This window comes from Papilio polytes, unplaced genomic scaffold (assembly GCF_000836215.1).
Source record: "Papilio polytes unplaced genomic scaffold, Ppol_1.0 DF824382.1, whole genome shotgun sequence".
Lineage (NCBI taxonomy): Eukaryota > Metazoa > Arthropoda > Insecta > Lepidoptera > Papilionidae > Papilio > Papilio polytes.
This window is the reverse complement of record NW_013524822.1, coordinates 956,022-965,000: the sequence shown is the minus strand read 5'-3', so window position 1 is coordinate 965,000 and position 8,979 is coordinate 956,022.

Below are 8,979 nucleotides of genomic sequence, written 5' to 3'. Positions count from 1 at the left end.
TTCATCGAGATCCGTTCAGCCGTTAAGGCTACAAACTCTAACAAACATCCATCCATCTAAACTTTCGCATTTATAATATTAGTAAGAAGTAAGATGTACGGATAACATATGCTATCAAATTTGTATATACTCTACCAATTATTACAAATAGGTTATGTAGTGTATGGCCACAATGGTTACTTGTATCATGGTGTCATGCCAGCAAGTCAGTCGTGTCCGAGCCACCGACGGGAGCAGACGTCCCATACAGTACAGGTTTTATTTAAATTAATCATTATTACAATTTCCGTCTATTTAGGGTACTAAAAGCGTACATCTATCTCTGTCTACTCCAGTAAATTACGGCGAGTCTTTCTTTTCTTGCACACAAAAACAAAAATAAAGGTAAACATCAACACAAGGAAAATGCGTCGACTAAGCATCATAAATATCAGGAAAGGTAAACGAGAGTAGGTCGCCCATTACCCGGTAACACCCTCAGTCTATCTCACCATATCCTATAGGTTAAAAGGTGACGGCGAATATTTGCATGAGGCAGGTGAATGAAGAAATATTAGCATTACAAGTAAGCAAACACCTGAGAATTTTTGTCCGCAGCCTTGACAAGGTTGAAACAAAAACTGGTATTGTGCGAAATGTTACCAACATATACAAAAAATGTCGATTCAATACCGTTAATGGATATTGCCTCAATTACGTGATCGTTATATTAATTACATTGTATGTAATGTCAATATCGAACAGTTCTTAACAAAAAAACTAGGAAGAGAATGTTCGCGGATAGTAAAAGTAATTTTACTAAACTTTTCTAAATTGTAAAATTAATCCCAAATAGATTGGATGTAAATATAATTGGATATAAAAAGATTCGTGACTCCTAGACTCCATATCCATACTAATATTATAAAGGCAAAAAATAGTATTTTTGAATTTTGTATGTATCAGAATAACTCAAAAACTACTGGACGGATTTCAAAAATTCTTGCACCATTAAAAAAACTACACTATCACTGAGTAACATAGGCTGTATTTTTTAATTTCACGCAGACGAATTCGAGTAACACCTAGTTTTTAATAAAAAAAAATTAAGTTAGGCATTAACTGAAATTGGATAACAAATACACTCCCCTCAGATCTTCGTCTATGAAATTACGGTCTATTGTTATTTCAACAAAAAGTATATCTTTGACATTCTACTAGGCGCCGTAACGTAATGGAATGAATATATCATAATTACGACCAACCATTGTTGATGGTCTGCTCATCTTGTTAACTACAATTACACTCAACTGCTCACAATTTCAACCTTAATGGTAAACAATAAGGTTTAATATTGAATTGTTTATTAGCTGATCTACGAATAGCAAGTGTAACAGTGTAGATATAAAGTTTAAATTTGTATAACACAATTGGTTTCATCAGTCAACATAACGAACGGTTTCCACGGGCGTTGTCACAGTTATCGCCTGCAGCTAAATGAATATCAAATGGTTTGATCCGTGTCTCGAAATATGAACGAGGGTTGGACCAATTTAATATTTCTCGTTCAGGTAACGGAATAAATCTTTCAATTTAATTAAAGAGCAGTTTATCTTACAGACGTATTTTATTTTCTCAGACATATCGTAATATTACCAATAACTACATAAAATACTTTTGAATGCTTAGAAACACACAAACGAATTGATGATCATAAAACAATTCCTTCAAGTTCCAGTATCAAAAGGCGAAAGAAGTGTGTGGAAGTGAAGGAAATCAATTGGGACAATGGAATGGTCTGGCCAAAGGTCAGGAAGCAAAAAGAAATAACGCCTGTGTGACATAAAACATTAATAAAAGCATAGCAGAATATTTTTAGTTAATACCTAAACGATTCTTAAATCACGTAAATTCACCCTAAACATTTCGTTATAATCACAAATCAGCACAAAGGTTGTCGATAAGAATAGGGTAGAGTGATAAATCAAACTACACAACACATTGGTCATCGGCATTGTTAGAGCAACCCCGAGCCCGATATTGTGTTATTACAACCTTATGATCAATTACCTCTTCGAATCTCGTTATTATTGCAACATAATGTCATCTAAGCATTTAATAAATTGTCCTTGATATTTAAACGCGCAAGTTTGGATGGATGTATATTAGACGTTTACGAAAACGGCTAAACAGGTCTCTATATTTGGCACAGATGTAAAGCATTGTTTGGAAGAACACATAGGAACTTTTTTTAATGCTCACATAAAACTAGGCACAGAGGCTTTCAAAATGTTTTCTTCAAAGTTTATTTAATTTCCATATAGATATTACTTAATTTTGTTTTTATGTTTGTTTTTAGGTAAATATTATCCTCTGGACGGAAAAAAAAGGACAAATTATTTTTTAAACGCTAAAAGATAATTAATTATTGCAATGCAAATAATTATATCAATTACTTCAGGTTACATTTACATGTAACACAATGCCTTATGACACGTAATTTAAATAAGAATTTAGGATCAACATTAAGAAAATAAACACAGATTAGAATTGTCCCAGTAACCTCATTCCTTCCAAACATATTTAAAGCAATAAAAACATTTATAGCTTCATAAATGTAAATATTTCAATACGCACTCGCGTGTTGTGGCTTTAAAACTTCAAACAACGATGGTGTGATAACGAGCAAAACATTTTAAAACAACACAAATTACCACAGACAAAAAGAAACACACCAAAAAAAGAAAAAAATACATACAAATCTACACTAAAGGGCTACCTAGACCTAGACTTAAACATCTATTTAGCAGTATTATTAACTAAGTAAAGCTGGGGATTCACTAGTATTGTATTTAAAGTGGCCGTCCATAGCTGTACAAACTGTATCATCCAAAAGCCGTCTACAAAACCCGTCAGTTCTATTCAAGATCTTTTTACGCCAAATCGCTTTTTATTCTGCATATAAAAATTCACAATAGAAAACGTAACGTACTAACAAATAAAAACAAGGAAATTCGCATACGTACGAGCGTCTTTTGTTATCGGTGGATTTACAAAGAATTTACGTGCTCTCTTTCTTTAGTAACAACTTCAAGTACATGTAAATACATACATATACAGTCTAAACTGTTAAGACTTAGTCTAGTCAACTTAATTTCCCTGTGATAGACAATTACTGTCGCATATTTATTTCAAAAATAATTAACTTTAATATATAGTAGGGTTGGCGACATCTAGGGCCGGCGGCAAAATTTAAGCCAAAAGTTTAATCCTTTGCGTAAAACTCGAGTGGGAGGTCCAGGGATATGAAAAACATTTACTCTCGCACTCAGAGTCATAAATTCATAAGTATCCCTGTGTGCCTCAGAACTCGTATCAATCTTGCAATTGGGAAACAACTACCTAAATGTCAGAGAAAACAGTGCCGAAACAAAACAAAAACGTTCATTCACGCGGTTGAAAATCATCACCACAAAGGCCGTTTTCTTTTCACGGCCCCTACCTTACTTCCTCGGCGCCGCAATCTTAACGTGACATTGGCATTTTTTCGCGCACTTACAGCGCACATGCGTCATAATTGACGTCATACTCATAATGTAAATTATTTAATCTTTTATCTTGTTGTATAGTAATATTCCCATTGTTTCATTACCCTAAACTATTAACAGATTTTGATTGGTTTAATTTAATAAAGCAGTCATTCAGTGGGATTTTTAATGACTAACGACTCTGAGTATGGCTGAATACACCAGGAATTTGTCGATTGTCTTTACGCCGATTTTCAAAACAAACATTACTTTATCAATGAATATTACTTTCCCTTCAAAATTCTAACATAGAATTGTGTTTCCATTTTTCCAGTATGTGTTTATAATTAACACCCGTATACAAAAGAGCATCGTTAAAACACATTGTATATTAAGTTCTTGTCATCCAATCGTGTGCGAATGTTTACGGCATTGGATCGCAATGAGGTCTGTTCGGTAGTCGACGATGACCCAAATACCTTAAAATCTTGTTTTCGTTACATCAAGTCAATTGATACTTTACAATCTGGTACACTTTTAATGAAATGCATAGCAATAAAAAAATCCTTAACAATGCAAATAAATTACAGCGAGAAATTTCGTTAACAACAAGTTTAAATACAACATTTTTACTGCCTTAGCTTTCACTTGCGACTGCGCCGCGAGGAATTAAAAAAAAGGAGTCTATGTGCTCTTCCAGACCATGCTCTACATCTAGGTCAAATTTCATTAAGATCCGTGCAGCCGTTTAGGCTACAAACTCTAACAAACATCCAAACTATCTACTAAATACGCGATATTGACTATAGTCTGATTCCAAACATTTCTCGACATCTTCGGAATATCAAGTGCAACTAGCCGAGTGATAAGGCCTTCCCCTGACCTTACTAGATACTTTGCATATTGGATTATAAGGAAACTGCAATAAACATGGTAAAAGGAAACATACAATTATTTTCATTTAAGTTATACTTACAATCTATACACAATTCTGGGTTAACGTAACTACATACTAAGTTACATTTCACAATAAACTAAAGAGTATCAAACCAAGTAACACACCATTTATCTCCGTGGATAAAACAAAAAGTACAGTTGCATAATTTGTACGTGTGTCACGTTCAAACCGGGTAGCGGATACCTTGAGGGCTATGGTTTATAAAACCTGTGATACACGACAGCTTCATACTAGCGCCTTGCGCCACAGCACTACAAGGCTGTCGTGTCGGAACAATGTCTGAGTTCGAGGTCATGGCATCATTTACTGTAGGTACGTACTGATATTGTTTCAATGATCATTCACTTTAAAACAGTACATTTTACGTTTATAAGTTAATAAAAAGAACAAGCGAACAACTTGTCACAATAATGCTGGGTTTCTGAAGTTTCCATTTATTTTATCATTACCTATTGATTCATTAGTGTTAGGTTGACCTGTTTCAATTCGAGTAAATCTCGAATTACGTAGTTCGGAGACACATTTCATGAAGTTAAAAAAAGAGGAGGATAGATGAAATACAGATTATTAACATTAAAAGACATAATATAGTCGCATACACAAAAGCGCATTTTTTAAAGAGTAAAAAGTCATGAAACAAACAAAACATTTCCCTCGTCAACAGTTGCAAACGATATCAGCATTACCTACCCTCGACGGTACGTACCGAGCGAAATGCACTCACAATAATGTTTCCGAAGCAACGGGCTTATCACAGTCGGCTAGCTCGCCACGACCCACTTTGTGACACAAGCGCTAGTCCACGCGACTGTACACACGTACGCAGTCTATACTAGTGTACACAGTTGTAAGCAAGAACACAAGCTTCTTACCTATCCTTGCAAAAAACCCTGGCTAAAGATCGTTGAGAGAATTCCTGTTCACGCAACCATAGTACCCGCATGCAAGAATCGTTTTCATTAGTCCTTAGCCTATAAGCAGGGACTCCCCGCAAGATGTGTAACTATTTGACTAATGTAGTTATGCCCTATTTGTTATGAATTATCTAAGAGACTCTAGGTATCACATTTCAATTAGGATTGAATCTAAGGCTTTCCAGTAATCTAGTAACCACTAGCATCGTGTATTGAATACTATAATATATCGCTAATGGTTACGGGTTGCGGAGGGCGGGGGCGCGGTATGTGGAGGGTTTGTTTGCGGTTACATTTGAATGCCTAATTAGAAATTGCGGTGGCGTTGAGAATCCTTTAGAGCTTTTTTAAAGTCTTTCAAACCAATGGTATCAGCATCTTACTTTTTACTATTATTAATAGTAATAAAGATAATAATGTGATAATAATTCGATTAACAGTACTATATTTATTCCTTTACTTATTTCATTAATTGATTTCAGTTGTTTTCCTCTCAAATTATATCAACTACCAATTGTTTAACGAACAATTTGCTATTAACTAGGATATAACAATACGTTAACGTAAGTTTCCACGGCACCGCATCATTTTTTCAAAGAGAATGTTACTGTAGTTACATTTCGTCCGTGTTAATCCACGGTAAATACAAATTCATACATTTAATAAATTAGTATCAGCGTTAATTCAACATCTGTTCCGTAACAAACAGCAGTAATAAGGTATAGGGGAAATCTTCGATTGTCGACATGAGGAGCGACAGGCCGCATATTAAATACACACACGAGCTGCATTTGAATTGTAAATCAGCCGAACCTGTTTGTGTAATGAGCTATTAACGTTAATAAGTCGGACAAGAATCATTTAGATATACTCCGTGTGAATTTAGTCAACTGGCAAAATATTTTAATAGTTTAATTAATAGAATTTGGTTGAAGGTTTATTAAATCTTGTGATTCAGTTATGTAGGAAATCAATATTAATCTATCTATACTATATTATAATAAAGAGTAAACACACACTTCTTTGTTGCCTAAGATGTCAGCAATTACAGCATATTTGAATAATTCCTTTCTTAATAAAAAGCCCTACACTTACGTTACGCTTTAGACTATATATTTTCACGCCATTAAATTTAGTGGGTAAATATTTTGGACAAAAACCCTAATGTGGGTAAAAAAAAACAACATATTTCAGCTTGTTAAGTGTCAAATTTCGGTCTAAGATGTCATGACAGTTATGTAAAAAAGCTAAAGTGCGTAAGACGTAACCTTAAATTACTACAGTACAAGGCCAACTGGCATTATCAATTTTCATATTCGGATCGAGATAAATTTGTAATATACAAATTACACCCAAAACTGTGTTTACATTTATACTGTTAATGACTATAGGAGTGCTAGCAAACTTTTGACTGAACTATCGCACAATTGTTTAGTCGCGCTTTGATTCCTATATGGAAGTGCGCTCACTACTTGATTTTTAGTTGTGCAAGTAAACAGTTGAATTGGCTGCGAAACAATCGACAATCGCACTACAGTTGTACGATAGTTCATCAAAGGTTTGTGCCCGGTCTTACTGTGTAAAATATATGCTAAGGAAATAGCATACTTTCAATAAAAAAACATCCCCCGAGACCGGCTATACTAAGCTAATATGAAATCACATCTAACTAATATTATAAATGCGAAAGTTTAGATGGATGGATGTTTGTTAGAGTTTGAAGCCTAAACGGCTGAACGGATCTTAATGAAATTTGGCATATATGTAGACCGTAGTCTGGAAGAACACATAGGCTACTTTTGTTTTTTTTCTAATTCCACGCGGACGGAGTCGCGGGCGAAAGCTAGTTGTTAATACTTTTAACACTTAAAGTCAAACCCACGTCGACCACCCACGAAAAACTAACAGAGTGGAAACACTTAAAACCACTACGTGGGCGTTACAGAATAAAGCCTATGTTGCTGAACTTTCAATATTCAGGGGTACTTTTTCCAAATTGTTTACTAAAGCGTGAAATTATTTTCATAGGAATCTATACTAAATAATAAAGCGTAAACACACCCTACTTCGTGAGGTAAACCGTCAGCAATCACAGCATATTTTTGAATAATTTTTTATTTTTGAAAAGCCTTACACTTACGTCACACTCTAGGCTATATATTTTCACGCTATTTAACTTAGGGGGTAAATAAATTTGAAAAACCTTAAGGTGGGAAAGGGACCATTAACTACAAACTGCCAACATTTACGAAGGAAGGTTATTATGGTAACTGTCATTTTTACATTTGCAATTGAGAATTTGACAAATGTAAACAATAAAATAAAGTGTTTATAATTTTATGCGGATGAAGCCGCACGGGAACAGCTAGTATGGTATATTTAGTAACTAAGCGAAAAATTCAATATTACTTACTTTCAACTAAAATAATAACGAGATCTATGATTAATTTACAAATACACAGACGACGCAATTAGGACGAAAACTTGTCTATTAAAGGTAAGTACTAAGTAAATCTAAGTGGGAAGCGTATTTAATTCTTTAACTGTACAAACGGGGGAACTGTACATGCAGTGCATAGGGGCATCACAAAGTGGGTCGTACTCCGGCGGCTGCGATAAGCCAACCAATTCTAAAACATTACCGCACAGCATCGCTACTGTAAAGGGATTGCATTTAATGAATTTATTAACAAGCTATTGCTGATGACTTCGCCCGCGTGAAATTAAATAATAATAAAAAACATAGCCTATGTTACTCTCTGATAACGTAGCTTTTTAATGGTCAAAGAATTTTTGAAATCGGCCCAGTAGTTTTTGAATTAATTTGATACATAAAAAATACAAAAATACAAATCTTTCCTCTTTATAACATTAACATTGTTAATTACATTTGGGGATATTGTCATGTTTTACACAATACTTTTACTATATGTAAACTAAAATGTCTGTCTGTGAGACATTTTCCAAGGTTATCTCCGAAACGACCGGACCAAATAAATCCTAATGAACACTTGTATAGATTTCTCTTTCACAGAGACTGGCCTAGTCGAGTACGTACACACTTTTAATAAATCACTTCTGATGTGTGCGTTATCGCTGGGGATTTACCGACGTTGCGGAAAACTATCTAATTTAATCTGTTATACTTCATACCGACGATAAAAATAATAACGCGTTGTTGCTACGTATTATGAAAATATTAAGTCCATAGAGTTTTATCATATAAAGACTTTTATGTGAATCTGGAACTATCTTTAGATCTATGACTTTAATCTGTTAAGGTTCTCACAAATATAATGTTGGTAAGATACGGGTTTCTTACCACGAATGGATTGTTTTAGCTTCCGATATTTCAACATGTTTTTCGCTCTACATCATTTCAGTCATTCCGTGAACATGGCGCATGCAATTGTCCGTGATATCGAGAGCTAAAACAACCCAATCATAGTAAGAAACCTGTCATTATATCTTCAGATCTCAAATGTCAAAAAAGCTCGGTATTGAAGCTCATTTTAATATGAGACCGTTTTATTGTGGTCCATAACTCTGCCCACCAAAGTTGGTTAGGGCTGTATGTGTATATGTCGAGTAAGAGATGATA